The following is a 25,409-nucleotide window of genomic DNA, read 5'->3' on the forward strand; positions in this document are numbered from 1 at the left end:
TATAGATAGCATGTTTCCTCCTGGCCTTCTCCCCAGAACCACCATTACCTTATTCATTCATTCATTCATTCACTCATTCATTCGTTCAATGGATGTTTATTGTGTGACCACTGCTTTCTAGATACTGTCCTGCGCACTCTGCATAATAGTAAGTAAGACAAGTACTCTGCTTGGGGCTTTTGGTCTAATGAGGGAGAGAGATATTACCCAACTCATGTAAATATATAATTGGAATTTGTAATCAAAGGCTGATGTAGTTTAAAGTACAAAAGAGGGATTTAAAGAGGGATTAAGGGGAGCTATCCCCAGGGAGGCAAGATTGTAGCTGGAATGTGAAAGGTGAGTAGACGTTTACTTAAGTGTGACCAGTAGGAGGTAGAAAGACACTCTGCCGAGCAGCCAGAGAGATTTTTCCAATTAACTCCTCAACAAGTATGTGTACATTTTCGTTGGCTGATGAAGCTCCATTTTTTAGTGATACTTTTTGGGGGAAAAAACACAAAAAATACATTGTTTTGTTATGTAAATATCTATAGCTACATAGGTATCTGATAATTAGATGTATGACATTTCTTATTCAGTATCCAGTTATCCAACAGCCTCGATTTTCTGGCATATACTTTCCAATTAGAAAAAAAAAATTCAGTAGAATTTATATCACTCATAAAGGAGTCAATGGAATTAAAAGCATAAACTGTAGCCTCTGGAACTTGAAAAGTGCATCCATATATTGATCATTAAATAATAGAGAAAAACCCTTCACATTTTAAGACATTGGCATATTAATTTCTAGTAAAATAATTGACATTTGATAGCCTTGAATCACCAACCATGTTGAATATCATGTTGAGTATATGTGTATATGGAACTAGACAAATAGATACATTACATATATTATAAATATACATATTTTTAACTAGTACTTTAAAACAAGGGCTTGTTTATGTGCAGAATTCATTTGTATACCACATCCAGATAAATGAAGTATTGTTCTAGTAAGATAAATTTCTGATTATATTTGTAATATTTACTAATATTCCTGATGTGAAAAAATGTTTTCCCTGTGAATGATCCATAACCATTCAATGTGATATTGCATTTGATTTGGAGTAAAATTCTCAGAATTTAGTTAAGGAAAACTTGAAATATGACCTTAGATATTGCAGACATTTCCCCCCAAAACATAGGAACTAAACATACTCATAGAGAAGAATATTCAGCTTTCTACACTTCAAAAGTCAAAAGGCAGCAAAACATGCTTATAGATATCTCAAGAAGCTATATTATTTAACATCAATATACCATTATAATCAAACTGGAGTTCTTAATTTGTCATTAAAGACGTTAGCACCTGATATGCCTTGAAACTCCATACAGGTACTCGTATACAGAGAAAGAGAAGCACTAAAGCAGACAGGTAAAGATGACAGTGATGAGGCATCTGTAAGGGTCAACCCCATGGTGCAAAGCTCCCTAGATGGCAAAGGGTCTTTCCTGATCCCTGAATTGTACATGATGCATATTTAACAGGCATGCTTATTTTTATTTTCAAAACGTTTTAGCCACTTTCTGTGCTTTTCAGTTTATTAAAGAATCTATGTTTTATATTTCTATTAATGCCTATGTTGGAAGCCTTCAAATTATATGCTACCTTGTTACTGGTTAAGGAGAGCAGTTGTTCTTAATGTCATATAACATAATTTCTGCCAATCTTTGTTTTATTCAAGTTTCCTTTTAGTTGACTTGGAAATGTGAGTTGTATTTACTTGAAATAGGAAAAGTTAGAAAATGTATCGGAACATTTCATTAAATCTGTATTCCGGCTTTCTTATTTTCATTTATTCTATTCTTAATAGTGAATAATTTCCACATGATTTGAGTTTCAGCCTTTTCTCCTTGAGGCATATTCTGCCAAGATCTTATTTTTCTAATTTGAGCATTTCAGTTGGGCTTCCATGTGGTGATAGATGTAGGACTCCCTGGCAGTCCTTTTCTGACTTCCATCATTCTCAGCACAGTTGGTTTTTACTGCACTACTTCTTCTTTCCACTCTTTACCATCCCGACAATAAATACTAATACCGCCCCCTGAGGTATTCATTCATCTGTCAGGCCTCCAAACAGACCAGGCAGCATCTCCTGATTAGGAAGAGTGACAGTGGGACGACAGGATTATTACAAGACGCTCAAGCAGATTTAGTCACCACCTTTGGGAATCTGAAACAGACAGTACTCAATAAAAATGGGGAAAAAATGGACCAGCTCTCACTGTAGTGCTTCTTAAGATTTATTATAGCTTGTTTATTTGTTTGTTTGTTTTTAATTTCCCAGAGTAGACAGTGAGATAAAATCAGAAAATATAAATTACTTTGAAAGACTCTCAGAAATATGTACACTTCAGGAGGGTTGAGGGAGTGTGGATTGTTATGGGAATTTATGATTGTTATGGGAAACTGTGGATTGTTATGGGAACTTATGAATTTATCCGATGGTCGGTGAGGAAACATTGACCCTGGGAAGCATCATGAAGCCTATGTGTGCTTTCCAACCCCCATGCCATTCCTGTGTCTAATATTAGCAATACATACCATGCCATTAGGTCCCCACCAGGTTAATTGGCTGGCAGATATTAATTGGCTGGCAGATAAAATAATTTTGTGAGACACATTGATATTTCTTTTGTTTATTCAATAAATATTGATTTATTACTCCTTTGTCAAGTGCTGAGGATATAGTAATACAGTTGTGGACAAAAGCAGCCACCGCAGTTGTGAATTTTTCACAAGTCATTACACTGTATGAATTCATAATTGCAAACCATGACAAATATTCTAAAGAAGGGGGCATGTTTCTATGAGAGCATGTGGTCAAGGATCCTAACTTAGGTGGGGAGAAGTGATTAAGTAGGGATTTCATTCCTGAAATATGAAGGGTAAGAGGGATGAACTAGGTATGTTTATTTGGGGATGGGGGTTGGGAAAGTGTTTTATATAGAAGGACTCTTAGAGAGAAAGGTCCATGAAAGAAGCAGATAAAGTCACGATGGATGGTCCAGCATCAGAGCTGAGTTTGAAAACCTAAAGGTTAACCAAGGCACAAGTGCTTCTTATGAGTATGCTCCAAGTTAAAATATGGTAGATGTGTGGTATGGAAATGTGAGGCTGTAAGGGTGGCAAGCCTAGTAGCTAAGTATTCTCTAAAACACTGTTGAACTTCAAAGAGGGGCATTAACCACTGCAACAGATTTCTGTGTGAAGAAAACTGGTCTATTTTCGGGGAAGAAATAAGGGATGGTATGTATAACATGAAGACCAGTGCCGTCCTGGTTTTAAAGCTCCACATGTTTGACTTAAACTTTTACCTGGTGAAAATGCGCCCAGGAATTTTAAAATAAGCCACCTGGTTTTGTCAGGCTGACTACAGAGGTGCCAAAAAAATGTATACACATTTTAAGAAAGAAAAAAAACACAAAACACTGTTGAAATTGTAATACTCAATATATACCAATAACAAAAGATGAATATAAGTCACGTTTGATTTCTGCAATTACGAGAGGTGCTCAAAGTGGTTACCATCAGCGTCTAGACACTTTCAATTACAGTGAACTACTACTGCTTGAGCAACGTTGACAAAAGTGTCCACTTGTACACATTTTTTTGGCATCCCCGTATTTGTTCTTTAAGAAGATAATCTTTGAAAAGCTACATTTTAGTAACATTAATTTCTTTTTTGACTATTGTATCTCATGACTTCATCCCTAAGTATGAAAACTATTATCATCAAAATAAGATGATTTTCAAACCATCTTTATGTTTGATAATGCCCCTGGGTACTTATCTTTTCTGAATGATTATTATTCCAATGACGTGTTGTTTAGATGGTCCCCAAATCTGTTTTTCAGCTCATAGACCATTTTGTGTTCTCAGAATCACTGTTTGAAATCAACCTTGAGAAAGGCCAACAAGACAAGAGAAAAAGTCAGTAAACTGACATTGAGACACTTTGGAAAAGAACTATTATATCTTCAAAGCCACAAACATATAATGCTACCTAGCATGGGGTTATATATACAAACATTAATGTGGTATGGAGTATTTATGCCCTCACTTTGTAAATGATTTTTATTGTTTGAAAAAAGTAGAATCCAGTGTGGAATGTAAGAACTTGAAAGTCACTATTCTGTTCTAACAACAAGTAAAAATCTGAACAAACTGGAAAATCAACAACTCTGCTTAGATCTGTCACAGAAGTGAGGTCACAAGGTAAACCACTGCCTCAAAAATTAGAGAGACAGTCTGTATATATAAAATCACAACTCACGGGAACAGAATCCCATGAGTAGAAAGCTCTGTGGGAACCAGTTCTTGGGTAATAATAAAACCTGAACTGAAATTGGTGAGTTGCTGGAGTCTCAGTGGGGATGAGTCTGAGAGTGAAAAACCCTAGGGAGGCCCAGTCGTACAGGGACCCTCACAACTTCATGAGTTGTACCTCCAGGAACTGTATCAGTTTCTAACAGTGAAGACTGGAGACAAATCTCTTTGTGTTTCAGGCGGGGGGAGGGGAAAGTAGCCATTTTGACATAAACCTGCCCTCAAGAGAAACTATTTATCAGAGCCTAACTTATTGGGGTTTTATTAGAGCCCAGCTGACCTAGGAGAAGGTAAATACCCAACTCCAGCCCACTGTAGATATTTTGTCCCCATAAGAGGGATTAGGTGAGACTGAGAAGCTTGTGAAGTTCTTAGTTCAATGTCACAAGCTCACTAAATGACTGAGACCTAATCACAGGACTAGAGAACACTCTGCCTCCCATCATCCATCACACCTTACTTACTACCCCTTACTAAAGGCCTATTTACTACAGTTTTGTTTTTTCCTATACTTGGTACATCATGTTTGATTATCAAGAAAAAACTATAAACCATACTGAAAGGCAAAAAAACAACAACACACAGTTTGAAGAAACTGAGCAAGCAACAGAAAAAAAGTCAGATATGACAAGAGTGTTAGAATTATGAGACAAGAAATTAAATTATATATATATATATATATATATATATATATATATATATATATATATAATTAAAATGCTAAGAGGTTTAATAGACTAGTAGACAATATGCAAGAACAGATAGGTAATATAAGCAGAGAGATGGAAAGTGGAGGTAAAATAAAAACGTATTTTTCTTAATTGATCTAACAGATCACTGTTTTTGTGTGTGTTTTTTTCTCGAAATAAATATAAGAAAATATATTTGATGATTAGAGCTTAGTATAACTGAAATGAATGATGAAAAGGATACAGGGGAGGAATTAGGACTATTTTGTCATTATAAAGTACTTATACTTCCTATGAAATATTATAGTGTTAATTGAAAGTGGACTTGGCTTAGGTGGAAACTGTATTGCAAACTCTAGGGCAACCACTGGGGGATAAAAAGAAAAGTATAATTGATATACTAGGAAAGGAGACAAAATGGAATCATATAAAATGCTCAATATCCTTCAATCAGAAATGGACACATCCAGCAGACAGAAAATCAGTGAGGACATAGCTGAACTCAAAGTACCATGATTTGACAGGATATAATTGATATCTATAAACTGCTTAATTCAATGACAGCAGTGTACATATTTTTCTCAAGCTTATATAGAACATTCACCAAGAAAAGTCACATTCTGAGCCATAAAACATACCTTAGCAAATTTAAAAGAATTGGAATCAAACATGTAGCAACAAAACCAAAAACAATCACCACAAAACCAATAGCTAATTCTCTGAAAAGATTGATAAGCCTCTAAATTAATAATATCAGAAATGAAAAAGCGGCCATCGCTGTACATCCTATGGGCCCAATGGGCAGTAAAAGGCTTATAAATGAACACCGAACAATTCTATGCCCACAAATTTGATAACTTTGGTGAAATGGAAGAATTAGATGACCCTGTCTGCCAAAAATCACACAAGGGTAAATAGACAATCTGAAAACGTCTACATCTATTAAAGAAATTGAATCGATAATTACCTTCCAAAAAAAGTAGATGGGTTCACTGGTAACTTCTACCCAACATTCAAGGAAGGAATTAGACCAATGTTTTATAATCTCTCCCAGAAGATAGAAGCAGAGGAAATACTTCCCAAATCATTCTATTATGTCAGCATTAACCAATTACCAAAGCCAGAAAAAGACATTACAAGAAAATTTCATATGAATATATTTTATGAACATAGATGCAAAAATCCTTAACAAAAATCACAGCTTATTGAATCCCATAATATATAAAAATAATTACACACCACAACCAAGTGGGGTTTACCCCAGGTATGCAAGGCTGGTTCAACATTCAAAAATTAATTAGTGTATTCCATCACATCAACTGGTTGAAGAAGAAAGTCATATGATCGTGCCAATAGACACACACACACACACACACACACACACACACACACCAAAAAAAAAAAAAAAAAATACTTGAGAAATCCAACACCCATTTATGGTAAAATCTCTGGGCAAACTAGGAGGGGAACTTTCTAACTTATAAAGAAAATCTACATAAAACTTAAAACTATTATCATATTTAATGGTGAGAAACTTGAATCTTTCCTACTAAGATTAGGGAAAAGGCAAAGATGTCCTCTCTTACCACTCCTTTTCAACAGTATACTTTGTTTGCAGATGACGTGATCATCTTTATAAAAAAGCTGAAAGAACTGACAAAAAATGATTATAACAAAAAACACGATGGACACAGGTTGGCTAGAACACTATTATACAAAATTAATTACTATCCTATATATAAGCAAGGAACAAGTGGACTTTGCTTTTTACACTAGCAAAAACAAAATACTTAGGTATATATTTAATGAAATATATACAGGATCTATATGGGGAATAGTATAAAACTTTGATGAATGAAATTAAAGAACCAAATAAATGGAGAGATATACTGTGTTCAGAGACAAGAAGACTCATTACTGTTAAGATGTCAGTTCTTCCCAACTTGATCTATAATTTCAATACAATCTCAGACAACGGAATTTTATTCAGTGTTAAAAACAAACGAGCTATCGAGCCATGAAAAGACATGGAGAAACTTAATTACGTAAGGGAAAGAAGCCAATTTGAAAATACTAGATATTGTATAATTCCAACTATTTGACATTGTAGGAAGGTAAAACTATGGAGACAGAAGAAAGCTCAGTGGTTGTCAGGTGCTAAGTGGGAGGGAAGGAGCCATAGGTAGAGCACAGCTGATTTTTAGGGCCATGAAACTGTTTTGTATGATTCTATAATGGTGGATACACGTCATCATGCATTTGTCAATATCCATAGAATGTACAACATCGAGAGTAAAACAATATAAAGTTTGGACTTTGGGTGATAATTACATGTCTATGTAGTTTCATTGATTGTAGCAAATGTAGCACTTTGGTGCAGGATGTTGATAGTGAAAGAGACTTGTGAAAGAGGGAGGTCAGCAAGGGGTATATAAGGAAATTCTCTATATTTTCCACTTAGTTTTGCTGTGAATCTAAAAAAAAAAGTCTATAAAAATGTATAGCACCTTGTGGAGCTGGTCAAATAACTTTATCTAGAAGATTTCAATATGTTAGTAAATATTAAGACACAAACTTAACAAAACACAACTCCAAAAGATTTGAAACTACAGAGATTTGGAGAAGATGTTACTGAATTAAGAACAGGCTGAATCAGGTTAAACATTTAATATTACATTAACATTTGGGATCTTTAGTTCCATTGAAGAAGTGTGATAATTTTTGAATAACAGAATCCTGATTTAGAGATGTATGAGGGACGTGTACTCATGACTTATTAAAATACATGTGGATTATTATAAATGTATAAATGTATTTATAATGAAAATAAAATAGCCATGGTGAAAGTATCACTGGGAAATTTTTAATTAGATAGGTAAAAACAAGAGCTAGAATTCATGTAATCAATTTCCAAGATTTTCACGGAGCTTAAACTTCATAAATTGTACACATTTGTCACATATATTGTATCTTTTTGGCATTACGAATACATCAGCTTCTGTTACCTTTCAGAGTCTAAGTAGTCATAAATTGGGCCACGTTTATGTAGAGATTCCATCAATTATCAATCTTCAATAGAGATTTCATCAATGAGGACTTCACTGGTTTTGGCAGCATTTTGCATCCAAATGTCATGTGTATTTTTTTAAGCTTAAGCTGTTAAAGCCAAGCTATGAAATAGTCTAGAGAACAAGTTGTATGCTTCTTTTGTAAAAAACAATATTTTATTTAAAGTCAGGGAAATCTTATAAAGTATTGCAGCAATGAAAAGCACCCTGGGGTTTTCTGAGCTGATTAGCATTTACAGTTCACTTGACGATGCAGATTCCACTTAACAAAAGCCTATCAGGAGTTACAGTGAGGATGAAATGTGACTCCTTAACATATCGTGTATTCAATATGCTACCCTGATTTTCTTTAATGATATTTCTACTTCACTTAAATATGGGCAAATGTGTTTCACAGCACTCTTCCAAGATAGCAACTTTGACTTTTTTTTTTTTTTAAACAAAGAAATGAACTGTAGTTTGGAAAGAGGTGGCACTAATTTTTGCTTGTTTGTTTTTTTAATGGCAGGTCAAATATCTATATCTATATCTATATCTATATCTATATCTATATCTATATCTATATCTATATCTATATCATCTATATCTATATATAAATTTATTTGGGTGACAATGGTTAGTAAAATTACAAAGGTTTCAATTGTACATTTCTATAATACATCATCTATATATCACATTTTGTGTTGACCACCCTTTTATCTCTATATATTTAACCTCCTTTACCCTCATTTACCAATCCCCTTACCTCTGGTAAGCACTAAACTGTTATCTGTGTCTATGAGTTTTGTTTCTTTGTTTGTTTATCTTGTCCCTTTGTTACTTTCAGTTTTATATGCCATACATACACAATGGAATACTACTCTGCCATTTGGGACAACATGGATGGATCTTGAGATTATTATGCTAAGCAAAATAAGTCAGACTGAAAAAGTCAAGAACCATATGACTTCACTCATACATATATTTTTTATAGTCTTCTAATCTCAGTTGAGTTCAAATATTAAAGTGACACAAACAAGCTAAAAGAACTTAATATTATTCCAAACACTGAATCTCCATGACTAGATAAAAACAAGGACAATTAGGATGGACAATTAAACAGAATATAATATAAGAATAAATGTTTGCTTACAATTTACAAAATGTATTATTATTATTACAATCTTTGATCTCTGATAACCTGCGATACTGGGTAAATTAATCCAGAAATTTTAAAAGTCAGAAACTGTATTCTAAAATTTCAGGTCAAATAATTTACAAATAAGGTACACAAAGATTTAGACCATGCAAAATTTCTTACATCTTCTGTTAGCAGTATTTTATGACGGCAACTTTATCAAATCATATATCTACTTGCCCAGTACATATGCAAAATAATGTTATGCATGATAAAACATTAGCAAAAGAGTGGTCCTTAAAATCAAGCTTCATAAAAGTGTTACTATGTTAACATGTCTATAAGCAGCGTGTAAGAAGGTTAAGAGACATCAAAGCAATAATACTCAAAGTTACAAAATAAATCATATGTAATATTTTTTCCTAAGTGTACTATAAGGCAGGTAGATGATCCCAGCAAAATATACTAAGGTAACAATCTACACTGCTGTTACTCGCACATTTTTTAATTTGGAATCCTATAAATCTGGCTTTCAGTGGTACTTGAAATTTCGAGTATAATTTAAAATGTCTTTAGCTCCCTGACTTACGTCCATTCTGAAGGTGGATCTCTTGGTGCTTTGGGTTTTCCACAGTGATTACCAAAACCAGCATCTGTGGCTTCTGTTGGATTTTCTAATATTCAGTCTTTATTGTTACTGAAAGTAGGTGGACATTCTATACAAGTCTGTGAGACCTGTTCCTGGATGTTCGCATTTTTCACTTCCAGAGGTTATCAAGCCTTCAGACTTTTTTTTGTTCAGACTCTTCCTGACTTTGAAGTTCACTCCATTCAGATCTTACAGGTGATTATGTTCACTTGCTAATACAAAAGATTCCAGGAGTTCTTTCAGCTAGGGCAGGAGGTGAATCTTTACTAAATCAACATCTTTTTCAGCACCCGAATGCATTATTCCTGCTGTATCATGTCTAGCAATGGACATCGGCAATGCTTTCCTTGTACAAATGCTTTCAGTCCTAGTGCAGCAGAAACAGTGGCACTTGCTGTTGAAATACTAGTTTTATTCTTGGTCACAGCACCAACCGAGTTCCTTTCATGTGAGTCCATGTCATCAGAGGGAAGAGGATTAGTAAACCTCAGGGGAGATCTGAATAGAGGTGAGCTCTTATGATGATCCGTAAAACGATGGGTTTCAACTGCAACGGTGGGGCTTGGTGTTACACTCCCAGTTTTCGTTGTCCGACAGTGGGTATCTAAGGATTTGCCTTCAGAGGAATCAGGCACGCATGGGGTATTTTCAGGTCCAAGAAATGACTGCATTACTTGTCCTTTCTCATCAAGAGGCAAGCGGCCTAGCCTTGGAGGTGTGTCTGAATTCTTCTGTGATTCTTCTGGTGGAATACCTGGAGCTTTATTTGACTATGTTGCACGGTGGTCCACACAAGAATTCTGAGAAATGTCATCAACTTTTAGATCTCCTGAATTCAATTCCTGTGACTTAGAGATTTTATCAATTATACAAGGTGAAAATGACTTAATTGCATGTTCCCTGTTCAAGAATGTGTTCCCATCAAAACTTTCTGGTCCCTCATGTAGAGGGATTTTTTTTTTAAATACATCGCATTTATTTATTTTGACATTCAATACTATTTTATATTAGTTTCAGATGTGCAGCATAGCGGTTAGATTTTTATATAATTTAAAAGTGGTCTTCCTGACTTGTCTAGCAGAAAGTGCCAGTACACCTGGCATTATACCTAGATATTACCATATTTTGACATATTCCCTATGCTGTACTTTACTTCCCCATGACTAATTTGTAACAACGAATTTGTACTTCTTAATCCCGTCCCCTTTTTTCACCCACACTCCCAATCCCCCTCCCATCTGGCAACCATCAAAATGTTTTCTGTATCTATGAGTTTAGTTCTGTTTTGTTTATTTTCTTCTTTAGATTCAACATATAAGTGAAATCACATTGAATCTGCCTTTCTCTCTCTGGCATACTCCACTCAGCACAACACCACCAGGTCCATCCATGTTGCCACAAATGGCAAGAACCCATCCCCTTCCCTGGCCAAGTGATGTTCCATTGTATATATGTACCACCTCCTTTTTATCCATTCATCTATTGACGGACACCCAGGCTGCCTCCACATTTTGGCCATTGTAAACAGTGCTGCAATGAACATATGGATGCACATGTCCCTTCAAAATAGCATTTTGGGTTTCTTCAAATACCCAGAAGTGGGATTACTGGGTGCAGAGGGACTTTCTTAATCTCAAAACTTAAACTGTGATCCATTTTTTTTTAATCTCTCTGTTCAACAGTTAATTCATTTTTCCATGGAAGTTCTGTTGATTTATTATAATTTTTGTTGAGGTCAGTTAAATTTTCTGATGAAACCATATGCAACACTGGCTTTGGATGGTATCTGTCATTGCAACCAATTTTTAATAACTCTTAAAACTCAATAATTCTTTATAACATAGTTTTGTTACTGGTCCTTCTAGGTCAGGGGCCCAAACCAAGGTCCCTCTTCACAGTGCCATTCATGCTAATAGAACAAGATGGAGTTCAGTAAAGCAGAGAAGAAACTTTATTCTTTCATCAAAGAATGGAAAAGGGTGAGCTCATGCTCTAGGGTGAGCTTACCTTCTCCCCCACTGCGGGGCAGTCCTCTGTATTTATAGGTTGTGGCACATAGTGATTCAATTATTTTATGCATATGTAATTGTTCGTTGATAGCACTCATCCCTTTTGCCAACAATGCCCTGTCACCATCTTGGTTTTTGTGCTCTGCACCTTGGTCTTTGTGGTGGGAAATCCTGTTCAGTCCTTGTAAGCAATCATAGCTGGTGATACCGTTTAGGTATTGCAAAATGTTACGGCCTTTCAGATGATAGCCCAGTGACAATTTGAAAAACTATTCTAAGCAGTAGGTAAAATGATTTTTTTTTCAAAGTAGGTTTTACTGTGTAAAGTAAAATTCAATTTTCAGAATTCACACTCAGTACCCTAACTCTGAAAAATATCTAACCCATTCCAAGAAGATGTGCTGATCAGACATGCTGGAGTACTGTGACAAAGTGAATAAATAGGAAGCAGGTCCAGACACAACACTGGAAGGAAGAGGAAAAGAGGACAAAACTAAGGATCATTATCATATATTGTGGTCTCTGGTTTTATTGTTTTTTTCATTCTTTTTTTTTATTCATACAAAGCTCAATTTATTCTAATCAAGGAAAAATAACAGACAAGAACAAAATTAGGGATGAGAAAGGAGGTTTCATTTTAGACTAAAAAACATTTGAAAATCCTGATATAATGAATCATTCTCATCTTATCAAATATGAATATTAACTGCTGAAGAAATAGAAAACATTCTTAAGAAGTATTTGAAAAACAATGTAAACATTTACCTGATCAGAAATTTTAAAGAAAAAATATTTCAAATTTTAAAAAACAAATAATTTTCTGACTTGTTAACTCTTCAAGGGCATTAAAATATGTGGGGGGGAAATTCCCATTCAAATACTAGACAAGGACTATCAAAAACATATAAAACTAATACACACAAAAAGAAAACAACAAAGTAATCTCACAAATATTTGCATTTAGATGCCAAAATCTAAAATGCAATGTTAAATTTATCCAGCTGTTTATGAAATAATGAAAACAGCAGGTTTTCTTTCAAGAATGCAAACATAATTCAATTAATACTAATTCATTAATATAATTTTTCACATCAATATATCATAGAAGAAAAATAAAGTTATTATCCCAGAGTATGCCAAAATTATTTTGAAAAAAATGCAACATCCATTTTTAGTAAAAGCACCTTAAGTAGGACCAGAATTTAGATGGTATTTTCTTTCTCAAATTTGTAAAGATTATTTCTCTCAATATGTGATACATAATAATAAAACTCCAGGAGCATTCACTGTATTTTTTAAATATTTTATTAAAATATAGCTAGCATACAATATTATATTACTTTCAGGTGTACACCATTGTTATGCAATATTTATATACCTAAAGAAGTGATCACCATGATAAGTCCAGCAACCACCTGACACTGTACCACGCTATCATAATATTAATGATTATATTCCCTATGCTGTACATTATATCCCCATGACTTTTTGTTTTATATTTGGAAATTTTGTTTTATATTTGGAATTTTGTCCGCTTTTTAAATTCTTTCAATTATAGTTGACATTTAATATTATTTTATGTTAATTTCAGGTGTACAGCACAGTGGTTAAACATTTATATAATTTAAGAAGTGATCTTCCTGACTAATCAAGTACTCACCTGGCACTATACATAGCTATTACCCTATCATTCACTATATTTCCTATGCCTTGCTTTACATCCCTGTAAACGTCTTCTTTTTTTTTTTTTTTTGAGATATTATTGGGGTGTGTACTTCCAGGACTTTTTTTTTCCAAGTCAAGTTGTTGTCTCTTTTCAATCTTAGTTGTGGAGGGTGCCGTTCAGCTTCAAGTTGTTGTCCTTTCAGTCTTAGTTGTGGAGGGCGCAGCTCAGCTCCAGGTCCAGTTGCCGTTGCTAGTTGCAGGGGGTGCAGCCCATCATCCCTTGCTGGAGTCGAACTGGCAAACTTGAGGTTGAGAGGACGCACTCCAACCAGCTGAGCCATTCGGGAGCTTAGCAGTAGCTCAGCTCAAGGTGCCGTGTTCAATATTAGTTGCAGGGGTGGAGCCCACCATCCCTTGGGGGACTCGAGGAGTTGAACCAGCAACCTTGTGGTTGAGAGCCCACTGGCCCATGTGGGAATCGAACCGGCAGCCTTCAGAGTTAGGAGCATGGAGCTCTAACCGCCTGAGCCACCGGGCTGGTGGACCCTGTAAACTTCTTAATCCCTTCACCTTTTTCACCCTATTCCCCAACCACTGCCATCTATCACCCCAATAAATCTAGTACCCATCTGACACCATACATAGTTACTACCATATTATTGACTATATTCCTTATGCTTTACCCTACATTCCTATGTCTACTGTGTAACAACGAATTCTTTTATTTCTTCCCCGTCTTCACTCACCTCCACCCCATCTCATCTAGGAACCATCAAGAATATGTACCTATATGTTTCTTTCTGTTTTGTTTGTTTATTTTGTTCTTTAGATTCCACATCTAACAAAATCACTTTGCATCTGTCTCTCTGTGTCTGACACGCTCCACTCAGCACAATACCCTCCAGGTCCATCTATGTTGCTGCAGATGGCAAGAACCCATTTCCATGGCCAAGCTATATTCCATTATATAAATGTACCACCTCCTCTTTATCCATTCATCTACTGACACCAGGCTGCCTCTACATCTTGGCGAATGTAAAGGATGCTTCCATGAGCATAAGAATGTACAGGTCCCCTCAAATTAGTGTTTTGGGTTTCTTTGGATAAATACACTGAAGTGGGATTACTAGGTCCTCTTTGTTTCTTGTTAGAGCCTTCGTTTTAAAGTCTATTTTGTCTGGTATAAGTATTGCTACTCCAGGTTTTTGTTTTGTTTTATTTCCATTTTCATTAAATATATTTTTCCATCCTTTACTTTCTGTCTATTTCTGTCTTTCCATCTGAAGTGAGTCTCTCAAAGGCAGCATATGTAAGGGTTTTGTTTTCTTACCCAGTCAGCCTTCCTATGTCTTTTCAGTGGAACATTTAATCCATTTACATTGAAAGTAATTATTGATAGACATTTAGCTATTGCCATTTTATTACTCATAATTTTCATCTTTATTTTTCTTCTTAAAAAAGTCATTTTAACATCCCTTGTAATACTGGTTTGGTGGTGATTAACTCCTGTAGCTTTTTCTTGTCTAGAAGCTCTTTATCTGTCCTTCGATTCTAAATGATAACTTTGCTGTGTAGAGTAGTCTTGGTTGTAGGTCCCTGCTTTTCATCACATTGAATATTTTGTGCCAATCCCTTTTGGCCTGCAAAGTTTCTGTTGAGAAATCAGCTGACAGTCTTATGGGGGTTCCCTTGTAGTTAACTAACTACTTTTCTCTCTCTGCTTTTAGGATTCTCTTTGTCTTTAACCTTTGGCATTTTAATTATGAGGTGTCTTGGTGTTGGCCTCTTTGATTTCATCTTGTTTGGGACTCTCTGTACTTCCTGGACTTGTATGTCTATTTCCTTCATGTTAGGAAAGTTTTCAGTCACTGTTCCTTCAAACAGGTTCTCAATCCCTTGCTCTCTCTCTTCTCCTTCTTGTACTGCTATGATGTGAATGTTGTTATGCTTGATGTTCTCCCAGAGGCCCCTTAAACTATCCTCATTTTTTTTCCCTTTTTTTCTTTTTTCTTTTCTGATTGAGTGTTTTCTGCTACTATGTCTTCCAAATTGTTGATTAGATCCTCTGCTTCTTCTAGTCTGCTGGTGATTCCTTCTATTGCATTCTTCATTTCAGTTGCTGTATTCTTCACTTCTGACTGGTTCTTTTTTATGCTTTCAATGTCCTTTTTTTTTTTTTAATGTTTGCTATCACTTTGTTGAAGTTCTCAGTAAGTTTCTTGAGCATCCTTATAACCATTATTTTGAACTCTATCTCTGATAGGTTGCTTGCCTCCTTCTCGTTCAGTTCTTTTTCTGGAATGTTCTCCAGTTCGTGTATTTGGGATGTATTTCTTTGTTTCCTCATTTTTGGTTGCCTGTCTGTTTGTTTCTAAGTATTAGGTAGATCCCCTATGTCTCCCAGAGTTGGCTGGGTGACCTTATGTAGTAGGTGCCCTGTGGGGCCCGGGCACAGTCTTCTGGTCACCTGCTCCAGGATTGTCATTTGTGTGGATTGTGTGTGCCTTCCTATTATAATTGAGCCTTGATTAATCTTGGCATGTTAGTTGGTGGTATTGACCTTCAGGCTGATTGTCTGTGTGGTTCTGCAACATCCACATCTTACAGGTTGCTGTGCCAGGGGCTTAACCTACTGAGTGAGATTCACCCCAGCAGGCTCTGAGGCCTCTATGTCTGTCACTCGTAGGGCTAATTGGGTGGTGCTCTGCTATGCTCTGAAGCAAACCTCCAAGTATATTGGTTCTTGGTCATCTAGCAAGGGGCTCGAGTGCCGCCCCAAATCACCCAGTCTGTGACCAGCCAGGTACAACCTAGTAGGAGCTACAAAACAGTCCATAGTTGTTCGCTACCTGTATTGACCCTAGAGGTGTATGAGAGAAGCCACACTGTGAACTGAGGACAGCTGCCACCAGTACCAGGCCTGAGGTAGCTTTGCAAAAAGCCAGGATACTCCAAGGACTGCTGTCATCTCTGGCTCCCCTAAGGTTCAGCCCCTGATAAAGCCTCATGCGGTATGCAAGTTGGGTGAAGCAGGGTCTCAGGGAGTAGTTCACTAAAGTGGGAATACTTGTAGTCAACAGGTTAATGTAGACTCTGATTTGGTGCCAGTGCTAAGTCTGGAGCTACTCAGGAAACGTCTCAAAGCACACTGAGGCCAGCTGCCACCTGCCTGGGTCCTGTGGACTCTGATAGTTTCCCAAGAAATTGTGTAAAGTAAGTGGGGCTGGCTGCTCAGAGAGAAAGTGCCTCTGGTGTTGGGAAGGGTGGGGTCCAGTGAGTCAGCACTGTGGAAGAAATGAAGCTTACCAAGCCAATCAGATTCTGATTTGGCATATGGGGGCGGGCTCAACACAGGAAAGATGGTGCCTGGCTGTTTGCTGCCCAGGTAGAGAGCGCCATACAGGGAAAATGAGGACTGTTCTTCCAGTCCTCATCCTGAAGTTGCACAACTCAGTCTGCCCCCAACATGTCTCCAACTCTTCCAAGCTGCTGTCCTTCCACAGGAGTCCAGGTGAATGCCTGGGAGTGACAGAGTCCATGTGCGGGCCATTTAAGAGGATGCCTAGATTTCCCACAGCCTTCCATCCCACCCGGCTGGTGGGAATCACCAATGCTTTTCTCAGTCAGATGTTGTGGGCACTCCTCTTCCTGGCATCAGTACTCCAGGCTGGGGAGGCCAGTGTTTGTCTGGGGTTTGTTGCTTCTCTGGAGGGAACTTCTGTGGCAGAGATATCTCTTCTGGTTCTCAACCACCACACGGAGTTTTGGGGTTAGCCATTTCCACATCTCCGCCCCTCTTACCAGTCTCGACATGACTTCTTCTTTACATTCCTAGTTGTAAAACTTCGGTTCAGCCAGACTTCAGATGCTTCTCCAGGTTGATTATTCTATAATTTAGTTGTAATTTTAATGTATTCATGGAAGGAAGCAGGCACAATGTTTATCTACTCTGCTATCTTAGATCTCCCTGATGTCTCTGGTTTTAAATTGAATTTCCACTCTAGTTGCCTTGTAAGTTCACATGGAGTTCTAATCAGTTCAGGAATAGAAGAAATAATATATTTCTCATAAAAGTTTGAAAAATATGACACCCCGCTTTTGAATCCCAGAAGATTAAGTATGGAGCATGTGGATTACTTTTGCATTTCCTTCAGAATAAGTCACCATGCCAAGGAATAAAAATTTAGGTCATGTCAGTTTTATAATGGGAAATCTATATTGTTTCTGACAAGAAAATTCAGCCTCTTTAGCTCATCTTAATTCCTTTTCAATGAAATTAGACATTTAATTATTTAAACAGCTTTTTGGATTGGCATTAAAAATATCTAGCTTCCTGCTACCTGTCTAGCATCTTTGAATCCCACTTATATGCAATAATAATAATTAGTCTGAACTTATAATAATACCTCATTTACCTATATATTAATCCTCCTATATTATGAGTCTTTATTAATTTGACTTAGAGTATTAGAGTGTAAGCTCACTGAAAAACAGGCTCCATTCATTGTATTATCACACAGGTATTTCTGATTCCTATAATATGCTCAGAAATGAATTCATTCATTCATTGGTAAGTAAACAAAACAGTAAATCAACTTGAGGCTGTATTGGAGACATTTAATTTGAGAAGTTAACTGCAGGTTTGGAATGAATATGAAATGCCCATCCACGTTTAGTAAATTTGCTTTTCCTTTTGCGAATCTTATTTGTGTGTAACTCTAGATATACACATTTTGGCATAATGGAAACACAGCATAATTACTTGCTGTTCCCATGTTCCATTTATTACAAGCTATGTAAAGACAATTTTCCCTAAACTGTGGAGTCAGACCATGGAGAATGAGTAGTGGAGAATTTTAGCATGTGTATTTGCTATAAATGATTCAGTGACAAAGTTTTAATAGCCAAATAAGAGCAGAAGGCTTGAACAAGATTCTTGTAGCTTAGCATAGCTTTGAAAAGAACTAACACCTAAAGATAAAGAAGCTGATATCTAAAAGAAATCAATGATTCCTGTTGTGCAAAGAAAAAGAGATTTATAGATTCACAATTAAGAAAGAAAAAAAATTCTTCATTACATTCTTTTATGTCAAGTTGTTTTTAGGAAGTAAAAATATGCATAAACTAAAGTAAGTGGAAGGAAAATAGATCCTAATATCACATCACTAATACTGTTATTTTTATTAAAATGAGTAGTTCATGCAGAAAACCAAAATATATACCTTCAAGAAAAACATTATCAGTTGGTCAAGTTATATTTTTATTTTTCTATTTTTAATCGCAAAAATCTAATGATACAGAAGTATATGTCTTTTAAACCAATATCCTCGCGTTCTCCAGATGCTTTTTTTAAACAGAAATACTTTTTATATGCTGCATACTGTTTTGCAATTTGCTGTGTTCATTCAACAGTATTGGAGACTTAGTAGTTTTATATTATTGGAAGTAGTACAATCTACTTACCTGCCCACTTAATCATAGACACATAGGGTATTTCACAAAATCACTATTATAAAACATTGAAAATGTATTTACTTCTATCATTTGATTGTTTGCCTGCTTTCCACTTACCTATTTATTAAAGCATTTATGTTCATGCTTTCCTAAAAAACATTCCTTGGAGTGGATTTGCTTGGTATAACCTTTTAAAAGTTAAAAACTACTGACAAAGTATCCTGTAAAAATATATAGATTTTTATCTGTATGTATTTATATATGTTTATACATTGATTTTTGTCTATAAAATTGATGTATGAATCTACATATAGACATTGATTTTTACCAAGACTGAATGTGAATACCTATTTTCCTGTCCCTTTGCATAAACTGAATATTATCATTATTTAAAACATTATGCCAATATAATGTATATATCAATTGAGAATTGAATTTATTTGATATTTGGTGAAGTTGAACATATATTTATTTTTCATATATTTATTGCTTAATGAAGCAACATCAGAATGTGTAATTATTTGTGAGAACTCAATCACATCTGTTTCAACACAGTTTGCCCTAAGTGAAGCCTGCCAGTGATAAATAGCTCTGTTCAGCATCCAGAAAATCATGACAAATTTGAAATGTCTTCTACTTGTCCTGCCCTTTTTTAGGGACGCTTGATTTTCTGCATCAGGATTTGGAGCACATAAAGTATACTGACAGCTCAATGGGTACAATTCACATACAGTAAACTTCTTAAGCTGCATAAAAAATAACAAATGGGATAAAATCATAAAAACACATTGAACGGAGGTAGTACTATCTCATTTAATGAGAAATTGGGGTTTAAAAGTGTCTATGGAAGTGAGTCGTTTAGTTTCTGAACAGGTAAGCATCCCACTCATACATGAATCATGTCAAACCTTGGCTACCTTGACATTCCATCCCTCATAGCTACAGCCCCAACACCATTGATATAGTGACAAGATGGTTAAAAATGTGGTCGCTAGTGCTGGACTGCCTACATCTGAATTCTAGTTTTGGATGCCCCTACTAGCTGTGTCATTGTGGGTCAGTTATTTAAGTTCTTGTGCCTTGGATTTCTAATTTCACAATATTGGACTAATAATATCTACCACATTGGGCTGCTGTGAGGACCACAGGAGTTGGTATATATGTAAGATTTTAGGTAGTATAAATAAGCACATGTGACTGTTATATGCATTATTTTTATCAGAAGTCCATTGGGAGATAGGAAAGGCCCTTTGAGGTAGAACAATGAGTGTATTTATTGAAAATATGAATACAGAAAAAGAAAGGAAATAGTAAAATATTAAAAGAATAAGTCATATATTCAAAATTGTACCCATAAATAGAGCTATGTACAAGGAGTTAAAAGGAGATTCCTCTTTATCCTTCTTCCTCCTTAATCACATGGGATCCACGAGATAGAATGGAGACTTTTACTGCTAATAATACTCATCAATTATATTTAGATTGGGATACTGGCCTGGGAACGTCGTCTCCACTTGCAATTTTTAATGGAAAAAAAATGGGTCTCATGTCCAAACAGCGGAGTTACAAAAGATCTTTCAGAAAACCACATATTCAATTAAAAATTACCTTGTGTAACAATTTTTAACTGGGGCACAGAAGTTATAGCTAGAAACCATAATAACCTAATATTTTTACTAATTATCATTTTATAATATGCTCAAAATATGAGTAAGCACACGGATATCTATGTGGTTAGTGTATAACACTTGTTGGTAAGAAGGAACTAGTTAAATCAAATATGTGGTGATGGAAGGGGTACTGACCCTGGGTGGTGAATACACAATGTGATATATAGGTGATGTATTATAGAATTGTACAGCTGAAATCTATGTAACTTTATTAACCATTGTCACCCCAATAAACTTTAATTAAAAAAGAAGATATAAAGCATATTAAATATTGTAAGAAATAAATGTATACAGAAGAAATATGTTCTACCCACAACCCCATCAGTCTTCTCAAGCCACAGTATTTTTTTTTCCAAGTTCCAAATGGGCTATTTGCTATTAGACTGGCCTGACATTTCAGAGCCATGTTTTGAGTAAGAGCTTACTTAACTTCAAGGTAGAATTCTGAGTAAGAAGCATGTCATCAGAATCTGAGGTTAACACTGGAATGAGACTAGACCTTGCCAGGCCGATTAAAGATACTTTCCTTTGTGCTTCCATTTTATCTTGAACATGTCTGTGATAGAATAATTATTATAATGTATTTGCACAGCCTATTGCTAAATCTGGGTCACAACAGTGATGGTCTTTTAAAATCACTCCATATCAAGTACCGAATAAAGAGCCTGACTGATGGTAGAAATGCAATAAATGTTTAATGGTTATATTATTAAATGAATGATCAGTTACAGAGGTAAAAGTGAGAAATGGTACCAAATTGTAGGTGTTTGAACATATTGGCTTTAAATATTATGTGTCCTTGAGCTATATAGCCAATTTTTGGATTATTTTAGCAGCAAGAGAGAACTGTATAGTAATTTAGCTTTTTTTTTTTTTTTTCCAGCTAACATTAAGAGCATTATTAAGATTCTTGGTTTTGGTACCTAGGAATTGATATAAGGATATTATAGGGCAAGTATCAAGTGCTATAAATCGTCATTCATTTAACATCTTTGCACTTTATTCCATTCCATTTTTGCACTTTATTCCAGAGTTAAGCCAGTGACACAGAAAACAGGCATTAGAAATAAGAGTTGAAATCAGACTCCATCTCTGGGACGTATAAGATTTCTTTGCTTTAAAGTTTCCTCACCCCTTTTAGTCTCAGTTTCATATATTGTTGATGGAGTTAATAATGACTTTTATATGTGTTCTCGATAAATTGCATTATATATAATCTTTAGTTGTGCTCTGGCATATAGTAAGAATGCAATAAATTGTAGCTCTTGGTGTAACCATTGTCATTATGAAACAATGATCTATTACAGTGGAAGGGCCAGATGCATCTCTATTATTATGCAACCTTTCAGATCCTTTTAGCTAAAACTCTGCTTGGAGATATGATTCACATTTATAAAATAATATGCACGTTCATTATGTAGATGACAGGTACAAATTAGCCAGAGTCCCAAGATTATTAATATATAAAGTAGATATTCTTTTACATTTTTTCTATATAGATGTGTTGCTTCTTTTTAAGAAAAATTCTCTCCCCACCCCAGTTCCTTAAGGGTGCAGTAGAGAAGTTAAGCAAAACGTTCTATCAGTGATTAAGACATCAAGTTTTGCTTGCACGTGGAGGTTAGTGGCTATAGGGAGAAAAAAAAAGTCAATTTTTGATTCAGTAAGTCAAGCTCAGTGATGGCCTCAGTGCATTTATTGTGGTGTGGGGAAGAATGAAAAAGCCTCAATTCCATGAATACTTCTGTTTCCACAAATCAACTTTATCTAAGGATCAGCCAGCATGAAAATAATCAAAGTTATTGAAATTAGTACAGTAACTTTACATGTGTTTAAGAATGTGAAGAATTTGAGGGTGAACTGGTATCTTGTGAATTAAATTTTAGCAAAATGATCTGATTCCATCACAAGTGTCCACCAATCTCTCTTGATAATCATTTAAATGTATCCGTATTAAAGAATACTTATTTTGATTTGAAGCAGTGGCTTTCAAATTGTCTTACTCAGAACCCTGTGGTTACTCATAGATGCTGCTGGGCTGACTCTGTGTGTTAAAGGGTATAGTAGATGCTGAGACAGCATTTCACTGGGTTATCTACAAACTCCACCCACATATCCTTCCACAACACCATTTACATTCAGCCTTGCATTTATCTGTTCTATATATTGAAATGTAATTTTACTATTATTTATAATAATGTTTTTGCTGTAAGATATGTTTGAAAAACACTATGTGATGGCAGTATGTCTGTATGATTCTGTGTTAAAATGCAATTAGAATTAAGCTATTATGGTCTTATAACCCTTAGAAGTGAGATGGCATGATAGAATGTGAAGGGTTGAGAGGTTTGCAAAGGTTCATTGTCAGGAAGAATGAAGGATAAACCCGAGGACCAAGGAATTTGCCTAAGTAAATGGGAATAAATGGAATAGAATGGGGGGAACAGTGAAAGAGGTAGAAATTCCAAAGCCAGAGTCTATCTACTTATTTTATGGTTTTGATAAGATATCTAGAAACAACTTTGAAAAATATTTGCAAAAGTATTCATGAAGGGAAAAGAAAATGCCCCAGAAATAGACTCCAATGATTTTCCTGGTGGGAAATGATGAAGGCCTGTTCCAAGGCAACAGAACGATGAAAATCATCAAATGACATGTCAGAGAATTAGGTTTGATGACTAATTGACTGAGGGAGAAGGGTTGTTGGGTTGGATGGTGGCACTGCTACCCGTGAGTGATACTATCTTACCTTGATATCCATTATATTAGTTTTCTGTTGCTACATAACAAATCACCCACATTTAATAGTTTAAAACAACTCAACACACATTTTTATCCCACAGTTGATAGCAGTCAGGAGTCTGGGCCCAGCTTAGGTGGGTCCCTTCTGCTCAGGGTCATCCAAGTCTGAAAGCAAAGGGTTCGCTGGCCCATGTTCTCATCTGGAGGCTCCATTGGGGAAAATCTATTTCCAAACTTATTTAATTGGTTGACATCTTCCTTTTCTTGTAGTTGTAGGACCCGGGGCCCTGGCTTTTCTGCTGGCTGTAACTGGAGGCCGTCCTAAGCCTCTTCCGCCTGCCTATAGCTCCTAACGCCTGCTCAGTTTCCTAAACAGTACTCACAGATCCTTGCCATGCGGGCTGCCCTAATAGGACTGCTTACACACTTCTCAAGGCAGCAAGGACTAGAACAGACTGGAGAAAGTCAGCTGTAAGGCAGATGGAGGGAGAACTGACTGGGGGGTGAGCACACAATGTCATATATAGGTGATGGATTATAGAAATGTACACTCAGAACCTACGTAATTTTACTAACCACTGTCACCCCAATACATTTAATTAAAAAAAAGGGTTGATGTCAAAACAAAACAAAAAAACAACAGGGTCTTATATAATTGTGGAAGAGACTTGGCATCCCATCACCTTTGCTATATTCTGTCAGTTAGACTCAAATCACAAAGTCCCACCCTCAATCAAGGGAAAGGGATTTTGCAAGGGCATGAACACCAGGCGATGAGGATTATGGGAGAACACCCTGGAGTAGGTTTCCCACACACATGGAGAAACCAAAATGAGCTAAGGGCATAAGGAAAGGCAGAGAAAGCATTCTGGGAATATATGGACACAGACATTTGTATCATAATATTAATAAAACAACAGAACTGAACCTAAAATACGGCTTTTATATTTGCACTGTACCAAGAAGGGGACTCACGTTAGAGCTTCCTTTTTATTTCGCTTGGTTAGTAATTTACACATATATTATTATGTCTGCCTGCCTGTACTTAGTTGTGTTGACAATAAATTAATGTGGTAATTAGTTCTCATTGCTTAAGTGAGTTTAGTTTTAAATGAGGAACATACCTTTTGGGGCTTTTGAATGATGGATACACCTGCATCCTTCGGAGGGCAATTTCCCTTAGTTGAAACCAAGTCAATTGAAGCAGTGACACTTCTCCATTTAAAGGAGTTACAGATAACCGTTGGCAGCATGAGATTTTTGGTCTAAAAAAAGCCTGCGGCGAATAGATTATGTTTAGGCACTGAAAGAAACACAGGAACATTATTCAGTTTGTGGCCAAGCAAGCTAATTTATTCCAAACTTGCAAAGCTTTGTTTTGATAACTTCTGGGCTTTTTCTTGGCTCAGTTCATATTTGACTGAGAAGGCTTTCCTTCTAAGTGTTCCCTTTCGTCTCGACAAATGCTATTTAGGGGACTAATGAGCTGAGATCGTAAAGTGAATCCTTAAAGGAGTTTAATAGGGTCACTGCGATACACTCTGCCAGAGGTAATGTGTTTCTGTTTTGCAGTGCTCACTGCGGCCTGCAGCAACTGTGTAAGTGAAGCTTCAGTTCTGACTATATGTGTAATTATAGGAATGAGCATACAGTGACTTTAAGAGACGACAGTTTAGTTCAAATTTCAGGGGATTGTTAAAAGTGAACTAAAATGTTTTCAAAGTTTCCCCCCCCCCCCGTTTACTTTTTTCCCATGCTTTATGCGGCTAATACATCTTTCTCTTTTTTCCCATTTACTGAGTCCATGCTGATAACTGTTACTTGGCACCTTTTCAATTTGTGGTATTTGGCACAATCATTAGATCTTATTGCAGTAAAACTAAGTGATTGTATAAACCTGTTTCAGGGAATAAGAAAGTAGAATTAGCATCGAAATATTGAATGATATTTGTTCGTTGCACATTTCCATTTAGA

The 25,409-nt window shown here is 35.9% G+C and overlaps 1 protein-coding gene and 1 pseudogene across 4 annotated transcripts in view; one reads left to right on the forward strand and one right to left on the reverse strand.

The window, feature by feature from the left end:
- The window catches only part of LINGO2 (leucine rich repeat and Ig domain containing 2), a 1,139,090-nt gene that overhangs the window by 456,616 nt on the left and 657,065 nt on the right, over window positions 1-25,409 (forward strand). The window lies entirely within an intron of this gene.
- On the reverse strand, window positions 9,832-21,233 carry LOC109449716 (tyrosine-protein phosphatase non-receptor type 12; annotated as a pseudogene).

This window comes from Rhinolophus sinicus, linkage group LG04 (assembly GCF_036562045.2).
Source record: "Rhinolophus sinicus isolate RSC01 linkage group LG04, ASM3656204v1, whole genome shotgun sequence".
Lineage (NCBI taxonomy): Eukaryota > Metazoa > Chordata > Mammalia > Chiroptera > Rhinolophidae > Rhinolophus > Rhinolophus sinicus.